Genomic DNA, 24,663 nt, shown 5'->3' on the forward strand with positions numbered 1-24,663 from the left:
TGCGTGTCTTTCTAAAGCTACCGATATGACTGCTTTGGATTGGATTAGGTAAATGGTGATGCGTGTCTTTCTAAAGCTACCGATATGACTGCTTTGGATAAGTTAAAAACATGCTGATGTGAAAGACCAACATCTCAGTCGTTTGGATTAGGTAAATGGTGATGCGTCTCTTTCTAAAGCTACCGATATGACTGCTTTGGATAAGTTTAGGTAAATGATGATGCTGATATGACTGCTTTGAATGAAAATGGGAAGTTCTGTTTGAACTGGTCTCACTTCATTATCCTGTTGGCTACCCACATCACCAAGTTTCAGCATCACAAATATCTGAACCTCTAAAATCTTCCATTTGCAGATGGAGCTGCAGGTAAAAGACAAACTCTAACTGCTATGAAGGAATGTGCATATAAGAGGTGCATTGGAGACCAAGGAAAAGGGAAGCTGGGTACAAATTTACATAGACATCATGTCGATTAAGTCGCCACATTTTTTGTAAATTAACTTTTCCTTCGCTTTGAACATCAATTTTTGATAGCTGGAATCATTAGTTCATCTGCTTAACCAGTTGAATGAAATATATATATATATATATATATATATATATATATATCGGGTAGTTTAAAGATGTGGTAAATTTGTTTAATAGATAATGAAATTTTGATAAGAATTTGGTAAAATTTAGTGAAATTTTTGGAATTTTTTTTATAAAGTTGTCAAGTTTCCAGATTTTAAGTATTTCTGGGTTTTTATAGTCCTGAATTAATTTCCACCGTAAAGAAACAAGATTCAAGTTAAAACTCAAAATATTTAAATTTATAAACACTACAAAGATTAAGCTTGACAAATTACAACTAAAATTTATTAAATTGTTAATCTTACACTAATTTGACTTTATGTTTTATGATATAAAATATAAAACTTCACATTTATTTCACTGTGTAGTATGATTGGTTTTTTCTTTTTAATTAGAAAAAATAGTAACTAGTTGTATACTCTCATGACATGGGTCATAAATATCTATTAGTACGCCATAAATACAAGTATATTAACTACTTTAAACTTGAACTTCGACATATTTCACTTCATTTCATTTCATTTCGACAACCATTGCCATGGAATGTCACCAAAAACCAACTTTATATTTTATTTTATAAAGAATAAAAAATGGCATTTTCTTAATGAAAGATTTATTTTTTAAATTTCTAAAAACCTTTTTATATACAAAATAAATAACATGCTATTCACTATTAAAAATATTCAACTTTACTTCCAACTTTAAAAGATCATATTACGGGGTGCCAGGATTCCTCTCATGACCTGCTTAATAATGTCCTTCAAAGAAAATTATAATAGTTCCACACATTTCTCTCGCATTATAATCAATCGCTTAAAGCCACACTTATATATTGCGTATACTGATATATTGTATACGGTCTATATAAAACTTGTAAGGGTTATAATTATACCTCATGCTGATGAATGTGAATTAGTGGACCTACAATTGCGACGAATCTTACCACTTGTCCCAGTGAGGGCTTTAGTATTTCCCATCTTGACCATGGACTTTTTGAATTGTTCAAAAAATTCCTGTTGGTCTTTCATATAAAATTGGACCAACTCCCTTGTGGTTTCTGTTCCATTTGAATAGAGCAACTGGTCCGTTTTCAGTAAACCTTCACCAGAACGTAGATTGGCATAATACTGGCTGTCAAAAGTTACCGGGCTCTCCAAATCTAATGATGCTAGAGTATCAATATTAATAACGAAACCTTGAGAGCAAAGCTGTTGGAGAGATGTTAGGTACTATGTTTGAAGAGTTCCATCTGGTTGGACTCCCATTAGCCTAGAGCTGAATGTTGCGCAGCGTGCATTTCCTATTGTTTGGCCACTTGCAAAACATATGAATTACATGATATTTAAAATTATTTATTATAAAAAAATTTTGGGTTTTCTAAAAAATGTTTATTTTTGAAAACTATCATAATTTAGTTGTCATACCAGCAGTGAGGACAGTCATATCTGATAACTATCAGCTAATGCAAGCTGACTCATCATCATTATTCAAGTAAAACCACTACACTTGGAAGCTTTCACTCCTGCCACCGGTCTTGGGCAGTTAACCTGTTTCTTACTACGAAGACTAGCTTTTAACAAAGCAGAAGCAGTTTTAGGGCATATTCTAGGCCTTAAGTTGACTAATTAATTAACAGTTTATTTATAAAAAAATCATAATTTTGATTTAATTATCAATAATTATTATTTGAATGGTAAAGATTTAAGTCCATAAAATATTCTAGAATATTCTTAACAGATATATAAATCAAGGAAATAAAAAATGAGTTTTATTTCCAAAAATGGATATTGTCTTTTGTACTTTTAATTAATGAATATTCACAAATGTTATATAAACAATTGTCATAACAAATTATTTATGTTTTATTAACTATGCAATATTGATAAATCATGGTATTGACCAGTCATATTGTAACAAAGTTTATTTATAGATTAACAATGTCCATGATAAACTCTTTAGACTCTCCATAGTTTGTAATCTTATTACTTATTTTTCTAAAATATATTTATGCTTGTTTTATATATTAATTTTTAATTAATAATAATTTTAAACAGAATTATATTTAATTAATTCTTATTATTTTTAATATTTTATAAATTGATAACTATAAAAAATTATCTTCCATTTAATTAATATGACTGCAATACTTGTAACATAAATAAGGATAGAAAAAATTATTTTATTTTTCTGATGCGTTTAAGTGATTCTTATATAGATAAATTGATAAATAGATAGGTCGACCTAGTAATGAAGATATAGTCCTGAAGATGTGGTCAGAGTACTAAATAAGGAGATTTAGTTCTCACAAATATTGTGATCCAATCCTAAACAAGATTATATGCCTTGGGAGCTCGCTGCATGATTTCTGCAGTTCCAAAAAAAGAAATATCTACCTAAAAGCGTGACCAGTTCTTTTTGTGTGAGGCCTACGCCCTTAAAATTCTCAATGAGTGCTGAAATATCCGATGTGAGGCTCACAAAGCTGTTATCTGGGGCTGCCTTGCTTGCTGTTAGGCTGTCCCTCCTCCCCAACTGCACGTCTCCTGTCTGCTCATACCAAAAGGAAATTCTCCAATGTTGCTGACCTATAATCTTCATAAATATCCAATGCGATTAAATGGCAATATATGAAATAAAAATTACCAAGACCACAGAATCCCGGGCTGCCACTGCAAGTATATCAGCACAGGACATATTTCCAGGGCATGCAAATTCAAGCTCTTCTTTGATGGCATCTATGACTTCGAAACCACGGATAGAATCCTGCGACCTGCTGTCTTCTCTCCTTCAAAAGTCGGTGTGTCATCCAGCAGTAATGAACCATCACATCCCTGCACATAACTTCCACTTCTCCGTCAAATATCCATTACAATTTTATGAAATATTATTGAAACCTTAAATTTCTTTATAATGATATTTTTTACATGCCTCAAACACTAGATTTAAGGCTTCCTTATCCGTGACTGACGTGTCAGGCGTTTAATTTTTTATTTTTTTTTATATGACTGGCTGAATTGTGACACGACGTCATCCTCAACGGCTTCCAATATAACCTCTTTCCGGTTGCAACCGCACCACCCCCAAAGCAAGGCCCAAAGGGTAAGTCAACGGTCGAACCTATGACTTACATAACTGCATATACGTTCTTTGGCCAACAAGTTGCACCAGTGGGGCTAGGGATAGAAATTTTATATTATTTTTATGGTAATAATTTTACTCAGTTTTTAAAATTACACAGTGATGTTTTTCTACAATAATCAATATTCATATTTATGAGAAGCAGATTTAGTTGGTTTGTGTGTTGTGTAGTCTTTAATCTATATTGACCCTTAATCATAGGGATTGGGTGAACAATTGTAAATAGTGTAAATAAATAATAAGAAGAGAGTCAATCGAGAGATGAAACTCAAGAGTCACTCCCTCATGTATATAACTATGAATAGCCTAAATGAATATACATAATCTCATTTGAGTAGTTACTTCGTGGCCTGACATGCTCTCAAGGCCTGCCCTATCAAAGCCAGCTCCCTTTTTAGCATTGTAGTCAACCATTGTAACTCCCTTGTGCCATTTTATAGAAATTTGTCCTGCAGTCCTCCATATCCTTCATTTCTCTACCCTCTGCATGATAACTGGTGTAACACTTGGTGCAAAGCTTGGTGTACCTCCCCTTCCAACTCCCATACTTCGAAACGCACTGTTTTATGAGGCCGCAAGCAGTCCTAGTGCGCTATCTAGCCCATAGAAGCATTCTTGTAGCATTTTGAATGTGACTCATTGTATAAGTTGCTATCTCTAGCCTCCACCAACAACTCTCTGTTGTGTAACAGCCCTTGTCCACACTATCGATGTTTCCATACGACCCTCCTCTCCAAGCTATCGTTGCTCCATATGACCCCTCCTTTCATACGCAAACCAGCGTTTCCAGGATAATGGATGAGAACACAGCAGATTTCGAATGCTGAATTCCAGCAACTTCTCTATGTATGCTGCGCATTCCACACTTCCTTGTCTTTGTTGCTTCCTTGTCTTTTGACTAGTTTTTTTGGACATATTCGTTGCTTTGTCTAGTGTCATATCCATCTTTTTCTTAGTCAATGCAATTGTCTCAACAGTAATCACTCGCATGCTCGCCATTATATTCTGCAAATGTTATTAAAACCTAATCAAATATTGATACAAAACTTGATAGAAGTAGCTTTTTCTGCTCTTCCTCCCACACTGTCGTTGCTCCCTCCAGTGAGTTGCTCCCTCCATACTACATTTTTGACCAGGAACTGCATTCTTGACTAGAATTGCACTTTTTTTTTTTCAAAATATTGCAATTACAATGAATTTTTTTTCTTTGACACCAGAAGTGAAAATATTTTATATATTGGCAATAGAAGTATATATATCTTTTTTTACACTACACAATATTTTTTAAAAATGCATTCATTGATATCTATTATGGGAGTTGTTCTCATCGGCAAGGAGAACTATCCATAATGGTCATGGAAAATGAAACACAATCTGATTTTTAATGAGCTATGGAAAAGAGTGTGTGTTGGAGATGGAGACAAAGAACCAGAACAACCTACCTCAGATAAGAAATTCGTCATTTGGGAAAATAAAAACAACAAAGCTTATGCCTTGATTGTAGCATTAGTAAATGAAGAGGTGAGTCGCCATATTTCGCCATTTTCAAATGCTTTCGAAGCCTTACAAAAACTGAAGGAACTCTATGACTCACACTTTGCACTTGAAGTTGTTCAACTCATGATTAAATTTTTCAGCCTTGAATTACAAAATCATGATCCTCTTTCCCTTGCATCAGAAGTAAAATCCATTATGCATGATATCAAAGTCACTAATTTTGAACTGGACATTCCTCTGATAGCTTTTGTCAAGGCACTTTATCTCACTTACTCAAATTATCTTGAGTCATTGCAAGCAAATGGAAACCTAAAATAAATTACCTTTAACTCCCTTGTGAAAAAATTTGCTAAAAGAAAGAAAGATCTTGGGAAGAAGACAGCTCCTCAGTCTTCTGAAGAGACTGTGTGTCTTGCACATAGAGAAAAGAATCTTAGTCAAGATTCTTCTAGAGGAAGAGGTGGTCGAAGAGGAAGAGGAAGAGGAAGAAGAATTTCAGAGGTGGGGGGGCAGACACTCTCAAGGAGAAAAGTCAAAATTGCATTGCATATGTTGCAAAAGAGATGGATCACATGATGCATCCACATGCAAGCTGCTTTGGGACATAATTGAGCAGGAAAGAAACCAACCCAAAGGTAAAACTAATGACAAAGAGAAAGATAAAGCACCTGAATCTGCTCACTATGTTGTGACACACTGTAATATTGGAGTAAATGAAGACTTATTTAATGCTTCACTTGCTTCTTGGAAAAATGATTGGTTGCTTGATTGAGGAGCAACTTGCCATATGACCTTTAGAAGAGATTTTTTTGAAGAATTTACTGACAATGTTGATGAAGCAGTATACTTTGCACACAAATCAAAACTCAAGCCATCAGGGCTTCGCACAATCAGGCTTAAATTTCCTGGTCTTCCAGACTTTTTTCTGCATCATGTTTTATATCTCCCATAGCTGAAGAGAAACGTGTTGTCCTTGGTCCACATCCGCCAGCACACTCCATTCATATGATTGCTGGCAAGGTTGAGGTGAGAAAAGCAAAAGATCTCTCACTTGTCATGGCAGGGATAGAAGCAAAAAGGCTTCTCAAGCTGCAAGGTACCTCTGCTCATGCACAAAATTTCTCATACAATTCTCATTATGAAGAAGGTACATTTTCATCAAGTTTATTATGGTATGCTAGATTTGGACACTTGAAATATGACAAGCTCCGCTTGTTGAAGAGAAATTATGTTGCTCGTTTGCCTACAATTCCCAAGAAACTTAAGCAATGTGATGCTTGCATTCTAGAAAAGCATAGCAAATAGGTTTTTTATGATTCACATTCCATAGCACATAGAAAACTTGAACTCATTCATTCAAATTTATGTGGTCTAATGCCTATTCCTTCTCCAAATGGGAATACATATATGATGACATTTATTGATGACTACACCAAAATGTGATGGATTTTTTTATTGAAGAACAAATATGATGCTTTTCAAACATTCAAGAACTTTCATACATGGATTAAAAATGATGCACAATTTCATATTGGATCTATTCACACTGATAATGGAAAAAATATACTTCAAATGAATTTAAAAACTATTTTCGCCAACATGGGATCAAACATCAAACAACTATGCCTTATAATCCCCAACAGAACAGAGTGGCTGAAAAAATGAATAGGACAATCTTAAATATGGTGCACTCCATGATGTTTTTCAAGAAAGTAAAATTGATGTTTTGGGCTGATACAGTTCTATGTGTTGTATATGTAAAGAATAGATCTCCATCTAATGCTATTAGAAACAAGACTCCTTATGAAATGTGGTATGGGCACATTCCTTCGGTAAAGCATCTCAGGGTCTTTGGTTCCACATGTTATGCCTTGATACCAAAGGTACATAGAAACAAACTTGGTGCAAGGAGTCGTAAGTGTATCTTCTTGGGGTATTCAAACACCTCCAAAGCATACCGTCTCTATGATGAATTCAATAAAAAGTTTGTTGTACCTAGAGATGTAATATTTCTTGAATCATCCAAAGCTGACAATGTTGTTGAGCGGCAACTTGATCGCTTGGATAGATTTGCAAATGCAAAATCATTTCAAGAATTTGATAATCAGATTCCACATCTTGAATGGGGGATTCCTATACTAGATCAACCTTTGGAATCATTTTTTGAAGCACTCTCTCCTCTGCATCAAACTCCAACAACAGGTGATACTTTGAGTGATGTGATTGACAGAATTGGGAGACTCAATCTTGATTCAGTCCCAACTCAATCAACTAAGTAACCTAGACCATCTCATAAAAGTCCCCCAAAGTGGCTGACAAAGACACTTGAAAGTGTTCATCCTGATGAGGTTGGAAAGACAGGAACTAGAAATTCAACCCAACAAAATGGAGGTGATGTAGATGACTCTGATTCACCTGTTGATATGGATGTTTCTTATGACTGTGAATAGAATTTGTCTACAGATTTTGAACCAACTTACTTCAAAGAAGCCGCTTCTCATGATGAATGGAAAGAAGCGATGCAAAATGAGTAAAAAGCCTTGATGCAGAATGGCACTTGGAAGCTAGCTGATCCTCCATTGGGAACCAAACCAATTGGCTGCAAGTGGGTCTACAAGAACAAGTATAACGCTGATGGCTCACTTAACAAGCACAAAGCCAATCTTGTGGCAAAAGGTTTTGCAAAGAAGGAAGGGGTCGATAATGAGGAGACTTTTGCCCCCACAGCAAAATGGGCTACCATACGGACACTCTTTTCCCTAGTAGCTCTGAACGGTTGTAAAGTCCAACAAATGGATGTAAAACTGCTTTCTTGAATGGAGATCTAAAAGATAATGTTTTTATGTCCCAGCCTGACGGATTTGTTGTGAAAATACATAAACATAAAGTATGCAAACTTTTGAAATCCTTGTATGGCCTCAAACAAGCACCGCATGCCTAGTATGAAAAACTAATTGAGAATCTTCTGAAACTCAATTTCAAACATTATGATCTTGATGATGCAACTTTGTTTATTAAGAAAGTTGGAAAAACAGTTGTATATCTTGTGGTATATGTAGATGATGTTTTGATGACGGGGAACAATGAGAGCTATATTGCATCCATAAAGAAGGAATTGAGGAAAGGTTTTGAAATGACTGATTTGGGCTATGTTCATTACTATTTTGGTATTGAAGTAAATCAACATCCGAAGTCCATATTCCTTTCTCAAAAGAAGTACATTGGAGATCTGTTGAATATGTTTGGCATGACTGAATGCAATCCTCTGACTACTCCAATGGAACAAAACTTAAAACTCACATCCATTGAAGGAAGAGAATTTGAGGATGCAAAAAAGTATAAACAACTTATAGGAAGTCTCAACTACCTAACTACTACGAGACCAGACATTTCGTTTTCTATTGGAATCCTCTCCAGGTTTATGAAAAATCCTTGTGAGGGACATTGGTCTACTGCAAAAAGAGCTCTAAAGTACTTGAAGGGAACTCAAGACCTTGGACTTAAGTATACACAAGTGGACGACTTTAGCTTGATTAGATACTCTCATTTAGACTTCGATGGAGACAAAGAAACTGTGGTATCTACTTCTAGTTATGCTATGAGTCTTGGATCAGGAGCTGTCTCATAGAAATCACACAAACAATCAGTTCCAGCAGATTCCACAACAAAGGTAGAATATGTGGCAACAGTTGAGGCAATAAAAGAAATTGTGTGGCTCAGGAAAATTCTGGAAGATTTGCAGGTAAAACAAGTACATTCGACTCCACTCATGATTGACAATACCTCGGCAATAAAATTGGCCAAGAACCCAAAGTTCCATGATTGAACGAAACACATCAATACAAAATATTATCTGATTCGACATCATGTTGAGGCCAAAACAATTCATCTTCACCATTGCTCCACTAATGAGTAGATTTCAGACATCTTCACCAAAACGCTCAGAAGAGAAAAGCTTGAAAGATTCAAAACGATGCTTGGACTCACCAACATCCCTTCAGATTAGGGGGGGGGGATGTTGACACCTAATCATAGGGATTGGTGAACAATTGTAAATAGTGTGAATAAATAATAAGAGAAAATGGAGAGTCATCCGGAAATGAAACTCAATAATCACTCCGTCTCCCTTATATATATATATATATATATAACTATTAACAACCTAAATGAATATACATAATCTCATTTGAAGAGTTACCTTCTTACAATCTATTTAATTTTGAGTTTAAATTTTTATCAAAAAAGTTAAGGATAGAAACCAACTTGAAATAAGAGTGGGTCAAGAAACTTCTAGATTTGATCAGATCTGACATAGTCTATACAATATAGCCACAAATTTCAAAATATTTCAGAAATAAATTCACCTAAACAAAATCAACTTTTTAATTTTTTTCATTTCCAAAAAAATTAGGAAATATTCAAAAAACTACGATAAACATAATATTCATCACAGCATCTCTTAATACAATCCTAACAAGAATATCCATTATTTAAACCAATCGATTTTCCATCTCATAATACAATCCTAATAAAAATACCCATTATTTAAACCAACTGATTTTCGATACCCTATTAGAGTTAGCTCTAACCTAGAGTAACTGATTCTCCTTTTATTTCTGAAACATTCAGGAAACTGTAATAGAGGTAATATGGGTGACAGCATCTCATAATATGATCCTTATGGCAATATCGAATATTTAAACAGATAGATTTTCCTTGCCCACTTTAACCACCTAAACTCAACTTAGATTTGTTTAATATTCTTCACTAAGCTGTGCAGCAATGGATGATATGGCCATAGATTTATATGGAGAAGTATATCATTTGGACGATGATATTGCTTCGGGTTGGCGTTTTACGTGGTGGGAAAACTGGTCAGTGGCGGACATCATTGATCGCAATGTGCAATATGACAATCGGCCCAGCCAATATATCCGACGGGCAGAGGAGCGAAGTAGACAGGTGGCTGAGCACGCACAAAACTGAAAAGATTTTATTACAGGGTTGAGTTAAATATCTTCGTTAATAATTTGGTGTCTGACCTTGTCCAAGTATCATTTGAAATTAAAAAAGTTGGCCTGATTTTGTACGAGCTTTTTTAGAGTTGTCATCGAAGTCAAGGTTAACTCATCGTAAAAGTGCAGTGATCCTGTATTTTTTTTTTTTAATTCTAACTAAAATTTTTAAAAAATATTGAATATTTTTATTTTTCTTTAGTTTAAAAATAAATTTTTTAATTTTTTTTATTTTATTTTTAGTTTGTTATTTGTATTTTATTTTGGTTTTTTAAGTGTTTAACCATTCATTTAATATATATATATATATAATTTTGTATTTTTTTGTTAGGTGTTATCACATTTGATTCTGTTGTCCAAGTATTATAGACAATTAGCTTTACTTCAGTTTAATCGAGTTTTATTCCAGTAATTTATTGTTGATATTTTCCATATAATTTATTTCGTTATTATAAATAGTCAAAAAAAATCTTTACTCTATATTTTTCCTTAATTTTTGTTATAATATAAGACTAACTTCCTTAAGACTTCCTCGAAAGCAACAAAAATCAAGAAACTACTGAAAGCCAAAAAAGAAGAACAAAACAATTCCCTGAGCTCAAAAGAAGGACATATCTTTTAAAAAAAAAATTAGTGCCCAACTCACCCATGCTCCTGTTAACAAGTGCGTCGATCCACTCATGGGTACACTTTTACCCCTTGTGAGAAGTGCGTTGAATTCGTAAGAGGCACACATGCGTTGAAAGGTTCACGAAGTCGTCGTGCGAAGCATTTCAATGGTTCATGTTTTTTCGAAGGTCGAAGGTTTAAAGGTCGAAGCCTCCACATTGTTAAAAGGTAGAAGGATCACATTATTTAAGCCTCCACATTATTTATAGGTCGAAGGTTCACATTATTTTATGGTCTTCACCTGATTTTATTATGAATCATGAAGCTTCCATTTTTAAAAATTCTGTGTTTCAAAATCACTTTTAAAAAAAGTTATTTTTAAAAGTGTTCAAAAGGGTTCTTTTAAGTAGGTTCTTTTAACACTTGTTTAAGGATATTTTAAAGATGTAAATAGAGAATTGAGAAAGGGTTTTTTTTGTTTAAAATATTTTTTTAAAGGTTTTTATTAAAAAGGGAGCCTATTTTATTGAGAAAGAGGATTATTTTGTTTGAGAAAAAAGTAAGTGTTTAATTTAATTTTCTTTTTTAATTAAAAAGTAGAGTTTGTTTTTAAAAATGGTGTAAATTTGTATCTGAAGAAATGGCTTTTTCTAGAGCCTTGCCATAGACCCAATTTTGTTTGGCAAAAATTACGAGTTTTAGTCTTTAAGAATGAAGGCTCTTTTGCAAGCCCAAGAATGTTGGGATACCATGTCGAACGATTATGTAGAACCAACTCAAGAACTATTAGTAGCCATGAACAATAATCAAAGGAATGTTGTTGCCCAATTAAGAAAGAAGGAGCGCAAAGCCAAATGATGGATACAAAACTCAGTCGATGGATTTATCTTTGTGATCCAGGTGGATATTGGTGGCCACTCGCATATTCCACTTGGACCCTCACCATTGTTTCTTTCAATTTTTCAATTTCTTCAATTGTAGCACAATTTACTATTTTTGGCAGTTTTTCGAGTCCTAAACTTCCAGAGCAGTTTTTAGGCCCTGAATGACGTTTTTTTTGCAACATTCCTTTGCAATTACAAAATTAATTGCTTTGAAAGTTGTAGTCCTCAGAGATATCTTTCCAATGAGGTATCATACGCGTCAAACGGAGATAATATGACCAAGTTACGACCCCGGGAAGTTGGCTGCCCAACTAACCCCAACGGGGCCCATAAACTCTTGGTGTTACATCTCCTCGGGTTAGGGTTTTGGTTGTTTAGGGTTTTCTCTTATTGTTCAATAATAAAAAGGCCCTCAAGCCTCATTGTAACTCAGTTTAGAGGCATGTAGTCGCCACATCTCTTCTCAGAGATAAGCTACCATCACCCAAGCTATCTTATTTCCATTCTGTTTGTAAGCATAGTTCAATATTTTTCTATTAATGAAATGAAGTGTTTTTCTGCTACATCTCTGTGTTTATGAGTATATTTGTAAGTTGTTGCGTTCCTGTTTAAGTTTAGATCAGTGGTATGAGAGGGGTCTCTGTTTTTCTTTGCATGTCCCCAACGAGGTCAGGGTATAAGGAGTTAGGGCTCGATCTGGTTGAACCATTGTAGGATCAACCTCGCAAAACCCGACGACCTCCCATGGCGGAAGAAAAGAAAGACAAGGGGGTAGGAGATCCTTTCAAAATGTTGCTCAAAGAAGCCCTCGAGCGACAGAGGGACGTGATGATGGATAACTTTGCCCAGATCCTTTGACGGCTACCCATGGGCGATGCATCTTCATCTAGAAGCCACTCTGGAGGTGCCACTCCTTTTAAGGTACAAGTTAAATTCGATATTCCCATATTCGAATGCCTCATAGATGCAGACGCCATAGATAAATGGTTAAATCTATTGGAAGGATATTTTTCAATTCATGACTTTTCCAATTGGGAAAAGATTATCTTTTCACTTCTCAAAGTGCCGCACACGTCAAGGACTGGTGGGAAAACTATTGTAAACAAAAGGATGAGAGTGAACCCTCATTTTTTCAGTTGCATCCACTTGGCATTCTTTTCGAGATGCCATGAAGGAATAGTATTACCCTATCAGGAGCTATGAAGATAAATACATAAAGTGGACCATGCTACAGCGGGGAAGGGACCAAGATGTGTCAGAGTTCACAAATACTTTCCATACCCTTCACACGAAGCTAGGTATCAAGGATACTGAGCGTCATTTGGTGCTCAAGTACTGTGGCTGTCTACACAAGTACATCCAGGACGAGATGGAGCTCCTAGACATTTCCTCACTCAGCACAGCATATCGGTATGCTGTAAAGATTGAGCAAAAGTTTAAACAGAAGAAGCAGGACTTTGAATCTGCGAATCCAAAGCAACGAAAAGTTGCCCCCAAACCACAGAACAAGGGACCAAGCTAAGGCAAGGCTACCCAGGACAAGCCACCGAAGCTGCAAGTAAAGAAAAACACCACGAAGACAAAGAAGGATATGGGAAAATGGTGTGAGTTCCATAAGAGCTCCACTCACAATACAAGTGAGTGTCGGGCCAAGCAGTCACTGGTGGCTGAGCTGAAGGCTTTCGAATCAGACACAGGTAACGACTCTGAATCAGAACCTAATAAGGGGACTGAAAAAGGGAAGCAGATCATTTATGTAGAGCCCAATGCCATCGTGGCCACCAAAAAGATCCAGAAAATTGAGCTTGAAGATCGAGAGGATCAGGAACACCTCTTCCACTCACAAATGTGGGTGAAGGGTTCTCCGTTGCATTTCATTGTCGACAACGAGAGCCAAAAGAACCTCATTTTAGTAGAAGTCATGAAGCAGATGGGCCTAAAGACTACAACACATCCACAACCATACACCATCGAGTGGCTTCACCAAGGACGAGATCTTCGCGTCAGCCAGTAGTGTTGCCTTCCCTATAGCATCAAGTCCTTCACGAACGAGGTATTGTGTGACGTTGCTCCTCTTGAAGTTTCTGATGTATTGTTAGGAAAACCCTAATTGTGGAAGCGACATGCTGTATATGAGTCTAGACCTCACTCTATGATTATTACTTTGGCTAATAAGTTGTATAGGATACTGGAGGTAGCCCTGCCTACCGCCATCTCTTTGATCACTGCAAATAAATGCAGTAAGATCATTTCCCAGACCAGGAAATTCATTTTCCTTATGATTCACCCCTAAGGAAAGAAGAAGGTTGTGGCTACAACTTCCAAGCAAGGCTCCTCTGCACAGCAGCAACAGATCAACAAGGTCATGGAGGAGTACAAGGACATTTTCGCCTCACCCATAGGGGTACCTCTGCACTGTCACATCAAGCACTCCATCGATCTGACCCAAGACACACCATTGTCCAATGGATTGATCTATCGATGCTTTGTTCTGGAGAACAATGAGATCAAGAGGCAGATTCAGGAACTACTACAGAAAGGGCACATCAGGCCAAGCTCATCACCGTGTGGGAGCTCGATTGTATTGGTACAGAAAAAGGATGGGACCTGGAGGCTCTCTATTGACTATTGGGCACTGAACATGATCACTGTTAGGAATAGATACCCAGTCTCGTGGATTGATGACCTTTTGGACCAACTCAAGGGGGCCAAATATTTCAGCAAGATTGATGCGAAATCAAGTTATCACCAGGTGCTTATCGAACCCTCTGATGTGTGGAAGACTACCTTCGAATCCAAGGAGGACCTTTTTGAATGGTTAGTCATGTCGTTCGGATTTACGAACACCCCTGCAACCTTCATGAGACTGATGGACGGCATCTTGTTGCCCTTAACCAATGCATTCGTGGTGGTGTATTTAGATGATATCTTGATCTAGATCTAGAGTTTGGAAGAGCACCTCCACCATATTCGACAGGTCCTTCAAACCCTTCGATAACACAAGTTGTGTGCTGACATGGACAAATGTACCTTTGGCCTGACCCAGGTTCAATATCTAGGGTACATCATGGATGGTTAGGGTGCTGTCGAAGCCTCGAAATTCGCTACAACAATATGGGGGATGACCACCTGATCCGACCTTAAAGTAACTCCTTTTTTGTTTGGAATGGTGGTTCCGACTAATTCAACTAGGTCGAGTTACCTTCTCTCAATCTCCAATGGCTTTAAAATATGACTTTCATTCACCAATGGAGAAGAGACATCAGATCAACCATCTTCTTGATTAGACAAGAAAGTGATCCTTAAGCTGGTTTGGGGCTCAACCAAGCCACAACTAAAGTTTGTCTCTTTGGGAAGAGGACTTAAAAGAATGTAGAAATTAATCTAAATGCAAACTTATTCTATAATTTGAGCAAAGGGACCTAATTCCTAATCCTATCTCAATTAGGCAAATATAGATCTAACCCAACTGAGAGCAAGATATTTAAAGTATTGGGATTTAGATCTGTTTGGCTTAAAATGAATATCAAGCTAACGAGGTAGTTCAATTAACTGACATTATGAATACCAAACACATCCTATTTAGGAACCTCTTAACTGAAATAATCAACCAGCAACACTCAGGAAGAAGTTCGCAGAATGATTTTGATCATTTAGTCAGTAACTTGAATAATTATACAATAACATGCTGAAAAAGTTTACAACATATCACTATTTATTAAACCAGTATTAAAAGACATATTTCTGAGTAAATAGTTACTTAGAAATCAGAATTCAATCCATAAGAGCATAGATAAATAATAACATAAAATAGAGACAAATTACCGATACCGACAAAAGTGCAACAATATGAAAGTAAATTGACACTTTCCTGTCATCATAAAATGAAACCAGCATTTAAAATAATAGTATTATAAATACCAATTTATTGAATCCATTTCTCTAGCCCTGGTCTCTAATAGTCTTTTACAATACTTGAATTTCTGTTTTCAAAACAAGAGCCATAATAGTGCAAACTTTTCCCTTCATACATAATTTAGAATGCAAAAGAAAAATCCTCAATAATCCCTAGATCTAGAATTTTTACTCCTCCACCTACAACTCTAAATCTCTATTACAGAAGTACTTTTAGAATTCTAGAATTGCATAGGAGAGAAGCCCCTTGTTACATTCGACAATCTGACATTATAATATTTACAGTAGAATTTAGAATAGGAAAGTTGTTGAAGAATAAATCTATTTAATTAGTTTTCATTGGCTCAAAACTCCATTTTTCTATTGTTGGAGCCTTCTCATTGATTGAGATTCTTTTCTCTTCATCTCTTCAACTGTTTTCCTACAAAATCAAATCAAAACAAAATTAAAATGTAAAAATAAAATCAAAATGCCAAATGTGGAATTAAAACAAATCTAATCAAATTGAATTAAATAAATAATTGAAAAGGAAATCTAAGCTTTCTATTGATGCCTGTGATGATTTAATTGGCCAAAGATATCATTGACAAATGGATTTGCATTTAGAAGAGGTATGGGCAAATAAGAATGCTTGGGCTGATTTCTAACTGCGCTGAGGAGCAGCGAACAGGGGTTTGGGTGCTGGGTTTGGGTGCAGGAGCAGAAGCGGCGAGCTAGAGCTAGATCGGCGAGCAGGGGGCTGAAGGAGCAGGAGCGGCGAGCTGTAACATTCTGAAGCGGCGAAAGCAAGGAGCAGCGAACAGGGGTTTGGGTGCTGGGTTTGGGTGCAGGAGCGGCGAGCAAGCATCGAACTTGGGGAGCAGCGAACAGGGTTTTGGGTGCAGGAGCAGTAGCGGCGAGCTGTAACTTTCAGGAGCGGCAAAAGAAAGGAGCAGCGAACAGGGGTTTGGGTGCTGGGTTTGGGTGCAGGAGCAGAAGCGGCGAGCTAGAGCTAGATCGGCGAGCAGGGGGCTGAAGGAGCAGGAGCGGCGAGCTGTAACATTCAGAAGCGGCGAAAGCAAGGAGCAGCGAACAGGGGTTTGGGTGCAGGAGCAGAAGCGGCGAGCTAGATGGGCTGAAGGAGCAGGAGCGGCGAGGAGCGGCGTTCACAGGAGCGGTGAGCAGGGGTTGTTTCCAGACAGGGGCAGCGGTTTACTAAGTAACTTTGCAGACAGGGGTCAGCGGACAGCTCAGCGGTTAGAGGCGGGTCTGGGCTTCTCCTGAGCGGCGTTCGGCGAAGCAGCAAGGTCAACACCAGAAGGCGAGTGGGGATCTGCGTGGGCTTCTCCGGGGACTCCTGAGTCGAGCGGCGAAAGGCAACAGAGAGGGTTTCATCTGAAGACTCGTTTCTTCCTCTGGTCTTTTAGTTTTCTCAAAGCGGGGGCGAGGTGGCTTCCCTTGCCGCCTCTGCCCCCGGAGTTGCCTCTGCTCCGGTGGGTCTTTTTCTCCTCGGCGGCAGTCAGGCTTGATCTCGTCACGGCACATCCTTTGGAGCGTTGAGGGAACAGCGGTGCTTCTGCCCTGTTTCGTGCCGCTTCTATGGATGACTCTGCTGGTCTTTTCTGCAGGCAGATGCGGAGGATTGCGTCAGCATTCTTCCTCTGTTTCTCGTTTGATTTGGATGGAGAGTTTGAGGGGGCGGGGAAGGAGTGGCTTCTTTTGTTGCTCTCTTCCTCATTTCGTGCCTCTCCCTCCACATTGGGCGGTCAGATCATGATGCTCTTCCTTCTTTTGCTTGTCTGCTTGGTTTCTTGGTGCCTTTTCTGCACCTTATGATGGGTTGCCTTGTCTGGGGGGCAACATTTGGCCTTTCGAGGCTTTATTTGGGATCTGTTTTAACAGATTAGCATGTCGTTCGGTCCATGTCTATGGGTTGCCTTCTGGGGGGCAATATTGGCCTTTGGGGACTTTATTTGGGATTTGTTTTTAGCAAATTTGCATGTGGCTTGGGCCACATTTCTGCATTTGCTTCTTGCATATGCGCTATGTAATCTTCTTTAATGAATATATTACGCTTTTTTCTTCTGAAAAAAAAAAAAAAAAATGCAGAAAATAAAACTCAGAAAATTGATTTTGTTAAAAATTCGGAGCTTGATCTTCTACTGGATTTTAGACCCAATAAATAGTCAAATCTATCAACGAAACCTCCTCAGAAATTTTCTCCATGATTTTATCTTTCCAATGAGCCGTCTTCAGCCTCATTTGGCCAAGCGAAATTCAATTTGTGAGCTTCTGAAGTTGGTATATTAAAATTGCCATAATTCTGGAAATTTTGTTGCTTAGGCTAAAAATCTAAATTTTTAATTAAAAAATGTATTTTTAAATTAAATCTATTATTTCAAATTAAATGTTAATTAACTAAATATATACCATTGATTTTAAATTTAATCTAAATTAATCAAACATTGTATATTAATTAATTTAATTATATTAAATAAAATTTAATTTAATTAAATGATTAATATTTAATGTTCAAGTCCGTCCATTATATAACTCACCATACCTATTAATCATATAACTCACCATTCATTCCTTTTTATTATTTGAATATTATATGAAAAAGGATGAGAGGGCTTTATACATTATCGCAAAAAAAGGCTTATCGCATTTTGGAAGAAACAATGATCGAGACTTTTTAAATGTGCACCTTAATGTTTTTGCGATAAACCTTTTGTGATATGATTTTTGCGAGAAATGTTTGCGAGAATTTTTTGTGGGAAATTCTGTTTTTACGATATGATTTTTGGGATAAGACTTTTTTTAATAAGTTTTTTATGATCTTGGTCTCGGGGGCTATTAAATTAATGAAGATGAGTGGGGTCCACGTGAATTATCAATCTTACAATTGAACTATAGCCACTTTGAAATTTTGAGATTCTAAGTTTGGTAATTTGTTTAAAAATAATAAATTGGAGTAAATTACCAAGATCTCGAAATGTGTTTTCATCGGTTGTATGATTTAGCTGGGTCATTTTGTAGGACCGTTAGTGAGAAAATGAAAAATTAATAAAAGTTAATTAAAATTCAATATTTACAATGAATAACTATTGAACTTAATTAGTTACAAAAATTGAAATTTTATACATTTATTTGCAATTTTAGTCCAGGCGAGAAAATGATCAAACTTCAAAGTAGTGTCATTTACAAACCGGTTGACCAAATGAGGCGAAACAAGTATCGATGGAAAGCTTATAAAAAGTCGAATTCAAAGAAACAATCAAAACATAAATCTGATGAAAATGAAAAAATGATAAAATTGTAAGACAATTAACTTAAATGAAAATCATAAAAGATGCTTAGCCAAAAATTAATGGAAAGGGTACCCATTATTTCAGATAATGGGGGGTGTTAGGTTTTCCCTACAACAGGTGTACATGTGGACCCATCCAAGATACAAGTCATTCGGGATTGGCCAGCCCCAACCACTCTAACAGAGCTCGGCAACTTTTTGGGTCTTGCCAATTTCTACCGTAGGTTCATGTTGGGATACTCTCACATCGCTTGGTCTTTAAGTCAAGTCACCAAGGGCAGAGCGAAAGCCAAGTTATTTTGGTCAAAAACCCAGCAGTGGGCGTTCTCCGAGTTGAAGAATCACCTTTGTTCTGTACCAGTGCTGACATTATCAGACCTACAACAACCATTTGAGATTGAGACAGATTCCTCTAACTATGCTACTGATGTTGTTCTTACTCAACATGGGCATCCAATGGCTTACCACAGTGAGACACTTTCAGACACAGTTCAAAAGTACCCCACTTACGACAAAGAAATGTATTCCATTGTGCAGGTTTTCCGTCAATGGAAGCATTAAATTCTGGGGAAGGAAATTGCCATCGACACAGACCACCGGCCTCTATAGTTCATACAGACACAAGGGAAGTTGCAGAACGATCGTCATTAGAAATGGTCCACCTATCTACAACAATTCCATTTGAACATTAAATATAAGAAGGGAAACACCAATAATGTCATTGGTTGCCTCAGCCGACCACCGGTCATGGTGTTAATCACTGTGCTCGACTCCTATAGGCACGAGACATTGGTGTGGCCGCATCTTTTCAAGAGCGATCCAGAATTCGGCAGCATATACCAGAGGGAAGAAAGTTCCAAATTTTCACCTTCAGGATGCATTGTTATGCCACATGGGACACATATGTGTTACTTCAAGTGAGTGTGCTAAGATCATTTGGGAGGCGCACTACCGTCGGGTCGCTGGGTTTTTTGGAGTAGATAAAACCATGGTGGTATTGCAGAAGTATTTTTATTGTCCGAAACTTCGTTGGGATGTTGGGAAGTACATTAGATCCTGCACTGCCTATTCCATTGCCAAACCAACCATCAAGATTATATGTTGGGCCTTCCTTCTACTAAGCAAGGAAACGATTGCGTTTTCATGGTCATCAACAGATTCTCTGATATGGACATCATGGTGGCCTGGAAGAAGAGTATCACAGCAGAGGCCACTGTTAAGCTCTTCTTTGAGCGAGTGTGGGTACACTTTAGGATCCCACAGTCCATTATCTCAGATCGGGACAGTAGATTCGTGAGTGCATTTTGGTCAAGTCTCTGGTCAATGTTGGATACAAAACTCACTAAGTCCATGGCTTTCCACCCCCAATCTAATGGCCAAACAGAGGTTGTCAACCGGATGATCGTACACATTCTGCGTGTGTACAACTCAAAGCATCCATGTATATGGGATGAAAGTGTCCCCTATGTCCAACACAGCTACAACATAGCTCTTCACAACTCAATAGGTGATCCAAATTGGATCCTAGAGCACTCTCTAAGTTTTCATAAACTCTTTAAAACCATTCCAAAAATTCAAAGCCTTAAAAGATTAAGCTTATCGGAGGAATCCAAATGACAGTTGCGGATAGCAATCAGTTCGGATCAACGAGGGCCATCAATCTAGCACACAGAGCGGCGGACCATGGTAATGCACACTGGCGCCAACCAGCAATTGCAGGGATGAATTTGGAGCAATGGAAGTAGTTTTCGATATGCGATTAGCGATAAGGGAAAACCTCTCAGTGAAGAGAAGCCCTGAGCACCTGGACTCGAAATATTATGAAATGCGGAAAAGTAAATGTTTCGGTTCCTTCGGGGGCGGGATTCCACAAAACCGACAGGATATCGGAAGGGCTCAAGGCGGTAAGTGGTTTCAGCCAAGTCCCGCCCGATGCCACACATCGATTGCCACACGTCCATCGGAAGAGAGAGAAAACCACTCACATCAGGTGGGTAACCATCGAGCTACTCAATCGCCCAATATGAGCAACAACCGTAGGATTTGGGAGGCCCATATCAACGGCAAGGACGCGTCCCAATGGGTGACTGGATTTGACGAGGTTATAGAGCAAGATCACATGGGATTTGAAGTCTGACATGGACGATGAGTTGGCAAAAGATTCGGTTTCGTGGGCATTCTTGGGGTAAATGAAAATAACGACCGTTCAAACATGTCCAAGAGAGCTGACACCCTCATTCGTTATAGAATAGGTGGCCACCTCCCTGTGAAGCATTATGTAGTGACTGTAAATGCCGAAAGAAGGGATTCGGATGGACAAAGGCAGGGAATTAGGAAGCCGAGAAGTAGAAACGAACAGTTAGGAAGCAGTTGGCTTTAAAGCCACAGACTGATAGAGAAAGCCAGGGAAGTGAGTTAGCAAGTGAGAAGCAGAGACGAGAAGCCTAGCTGACCTACAAAAGCAAAGGCAACATCGAGCCAGAGTCAAGATAGAGACAGAGAGAGTCAGAGAGTCTGTGTGCTCTAGAGAAGGCTTGAGAGTTTCAAGCGAACTCCTTTGTATATGCCTATCATGTATGAGTCTCAGATTGGGCTCATACTATGGTGACCAATAAAGGTCGAGTTTCAGTAAGGAGAGTCTATGTACTCCAGAGACTTGGGGGATCCAAGTACAGTCCTACTGATTTGTATCTGCGGTGTGAGACTCAAATTGAGCTCACTGTTGTTAAAACTTCTGCTTTGAAAACATAATAGAGAGGCCACCACTGAAGGTTGGACCAGGAGACGTAGCCCTGGAGTGTTGGGTGAACTCCTTATTAAACTTGTTGTGTTTATATGTTTGCCTGTTATGTTTTCTTTAAATGCTTCAGTGTCTGTGTATTTCGCAATCTTATCGATCCGTTGCATAAAATAACATAGGCACCTCTGTGCACATGAGTCTGTAATACCTTATTAATTGTCTTGGATCAATTACAGATCAAGTGGTATCAAAGCTCTAGGTTACTAAGGTTAGACAAGCTTGTGTTGGATTCTTTTGTTGAATGATAACTAGATCAAAGCTTAAATTAGGAGAAGGAGAGTTGGTTGAAGCTAACCCAGAAATCGGAAGAGCCTATCCTAAGAGGAAAATGTCAGAAGAAAGTCCCTTGGAATTAGACTCCCAATTCATGGACAGTTTCATGACCATGAGAGCCATGGTAGAAGAAATGTATAGATAATTTAAGAAAGGTAGAGGTGAAGAGTCATCAATCTCCAAACAAGATAAATGAGTAGAAGAACCTCTTCTAGTTGCCCACCCAGAAGGCAAAGGAAAAGAAGAGAAACCCTCTCCACCATCCCCCCCATCATCACCTTCATCATCATCTTCTTCACACAAAGAAAGCCCTGAAAAGAAAAAGAAGAAATCTTTTTTGATTAAATTAGATGTGAAGTTTGATTTGCCAATTTATGACGGAGAATTGAATGCAAAAAAGCTATAGAAGTAGATTAGACAACTTGATGTATATTGCAGAGTCTAGAACATCGATTCAGAAAGGAGAAAGATTCAGCTAGCTAGCCTACGCCTTGGGCGCACCACCTTGGTATGGTGGGAAGGAAGGACACAAGTTGATTTGAAGAAGCATGGTAAAATTCTTTCTACCTGGAATGAATTTGTTTCTACAATTAAAAAACAATTTTATCCACTAGCTTATATGCAGCAAGCTATGATGAGTTGGCAAACTCTTCGCCAATTGAAAGGGCACAGTGTACAAAGTTACACCCAAGAATTTAGGAAAAGAGATTTGATTCTAGGCATTTCTTTAGACTCACCTGAAACTTTGCTGAAGTATATAGGTGGTCTACATAGTTATTTGATACATACCATTCTCATGTTTAATCCCACTAGCATAGATGAGGTATCTATTCAGGCTACATATCTAGAGACTACAGGCAAGAATGTGAACCCAGAAGTTGGGAGATCATCAAAACCCACTACAAAGAGAGGAAGGCAAATGTTGTAAAAAATACCAAACCTTCATGCACTCATTGCAAGAAGGATGGGCATGATGATGAACACTATTGGATTCTTCATCTGGAGCTGAAACCCAAGAAGTACGATGGGAAAAAGAAGAGACTGTTGTAGCTATTCAGAAGGATTTGGGGTCAGACTCAGGGGATGAAACAACAATCACAACCACGGGTATAAAAGGTAAAACTTCTGAAGCATCTACTAGTAATTCTGCACAATCTACTGATAACGAAGAAAATGAGAGGAAAAGACATGAGATTTTTCATATTAGAGTTATTTCCAAGCATCAAAATATTGATACTTTGTTTGATAGTGGCTCCTAAGTAAACTTAATTTCTGAAGCAATTGTAAAGAAACTAGGATTACTAACCACACCTCACAAAAAGCCATATCCATTAGGTTGGTTATGTGATAAAGCAAAGCTACAAGTGACTAGACAATGTAAACTTAGGTTTTCTTTTGGGTCAGCATTTGTAGATGAGGTTGAGTTAGATATTGTTCCCTTGGATATATGTGGAATTGTTTTAGGAAGTCCTTACTTGTATGATAGAAAAGACATTTTCTATAGAGTTGAAAACAAGTATCAACTCGTTAAAGATGGAATTGAATATACTATAAGAGCTCATAAACTCAAGAATAATTACACTCTCATAAACTCAGGGCAGATGAAAAGAATTGTAAATTCATGCAAGCAATTTTTACTGATGGTTGTAAAGGAAAGGAAACCTGATAAAACCAATGTATTTGAAGGCTTTAATGCTAAACAACAAGCTGATTTAGAAAAAACTTTTTCAGAATATGATATACTATTTCAAGAACCTAAAGGTCTGCCACCCAAAAAGGAAATAGTACATGATATTAATTTGCAGCAAGATGCTCCATTGCCTAACATCGAAATGTACAAGTTGTCCGCTTTAGAGAATGCCGAAATCAAGAAGCAGGTATAGGAGCTGCTTGAGAAAGGGTTCATAAGACCTAGCACATCACCTTGTGGGTCTCCAATTGTCTTGGTGAGAAAGAAAGATGGCTCATGGAGAATGTGCATTGATTATCAAGCACTGAATAAGATAGCGATAAAAAATCGTTATCCCCTTCCTCACATAGATGCTCTATTAGATCAGTTGAAAGAAGCTATTTACTTTTCCAAGTTGGACTTGCATAGTGGCTACCATCAGGTCAGAGTTGCAGAGCAAGATGCATGGAAGACTGCTTTCAAAACAAAGCAGGGATTGTATGAGTGGTTGGTTATGCCTTTTGGCTTAACTAATGCTCCTGCTACTTTCATGAGAATAATGAACGATGTACGCAAGCCTTTTATTGATGATTTTGTCATTGTATATTGAGATGACATTCTTATATTTAGTAAAACATGGGAAGAACATTTGAAGCATGTAAAGCAGACTCTAGATGTTTTGAAAAGAGAAAATCTTTGAAGCATGTAAAGCAAACTCTAGATGTTTTGAAAAGAGAAAATCTTTGTGTTAAGCTATCAGAATGTGAATTTGGCAAAACATATTAGAATTATTTTGGTCATATTGTAGGGGGTGGTGAACTGAAGAGAGATCCCTCTAAGGTTGCAGTCATTGTAAACTAGCCTAAACCCAAATTTGCTACAGAATTTAGAAGCTTCCTAGGGCAGCACAGTATTGGAGAAAGTTTATTTCTAACTTTTCTTTGATTGCAACTCCCTTACATGCTTTAATAGGATTGAACAAGGTGTTTCAGTGGGGAGG

General features: G+C 37.6%; 1 pseudogene; it reads right to left on the bottom strand.

Moving 5' to 3' along the window:
• Positions 1-1,467: 1,467 nt before the first annotated feature.
• On the bottom strand, positions 1,468-4,711 carry LOC149244000 (peroxidase P7-like; annotated as a pseudogene).
• Between the last annotated feature and the right edge of the window lie 19,952 nt (positions 4,712-24,663).

Source organism: Pinus tabuliformis, chromosome 8 (assembly GCF_031772625.1).
Source record: "Pinus tabuliformis cultivar Carrire ecotype Pingquan chromosome 8, CPIR1, whole genome shotgun sequence".
In the NCBI taxonomy this organism is placed as follows: domain Eukaryota; kingdom Viridiplantae; phylum Streptophyta; class Pinopsida; order Pinales; family Pinaceae; genus Pinus; species Pinus tabuliformis.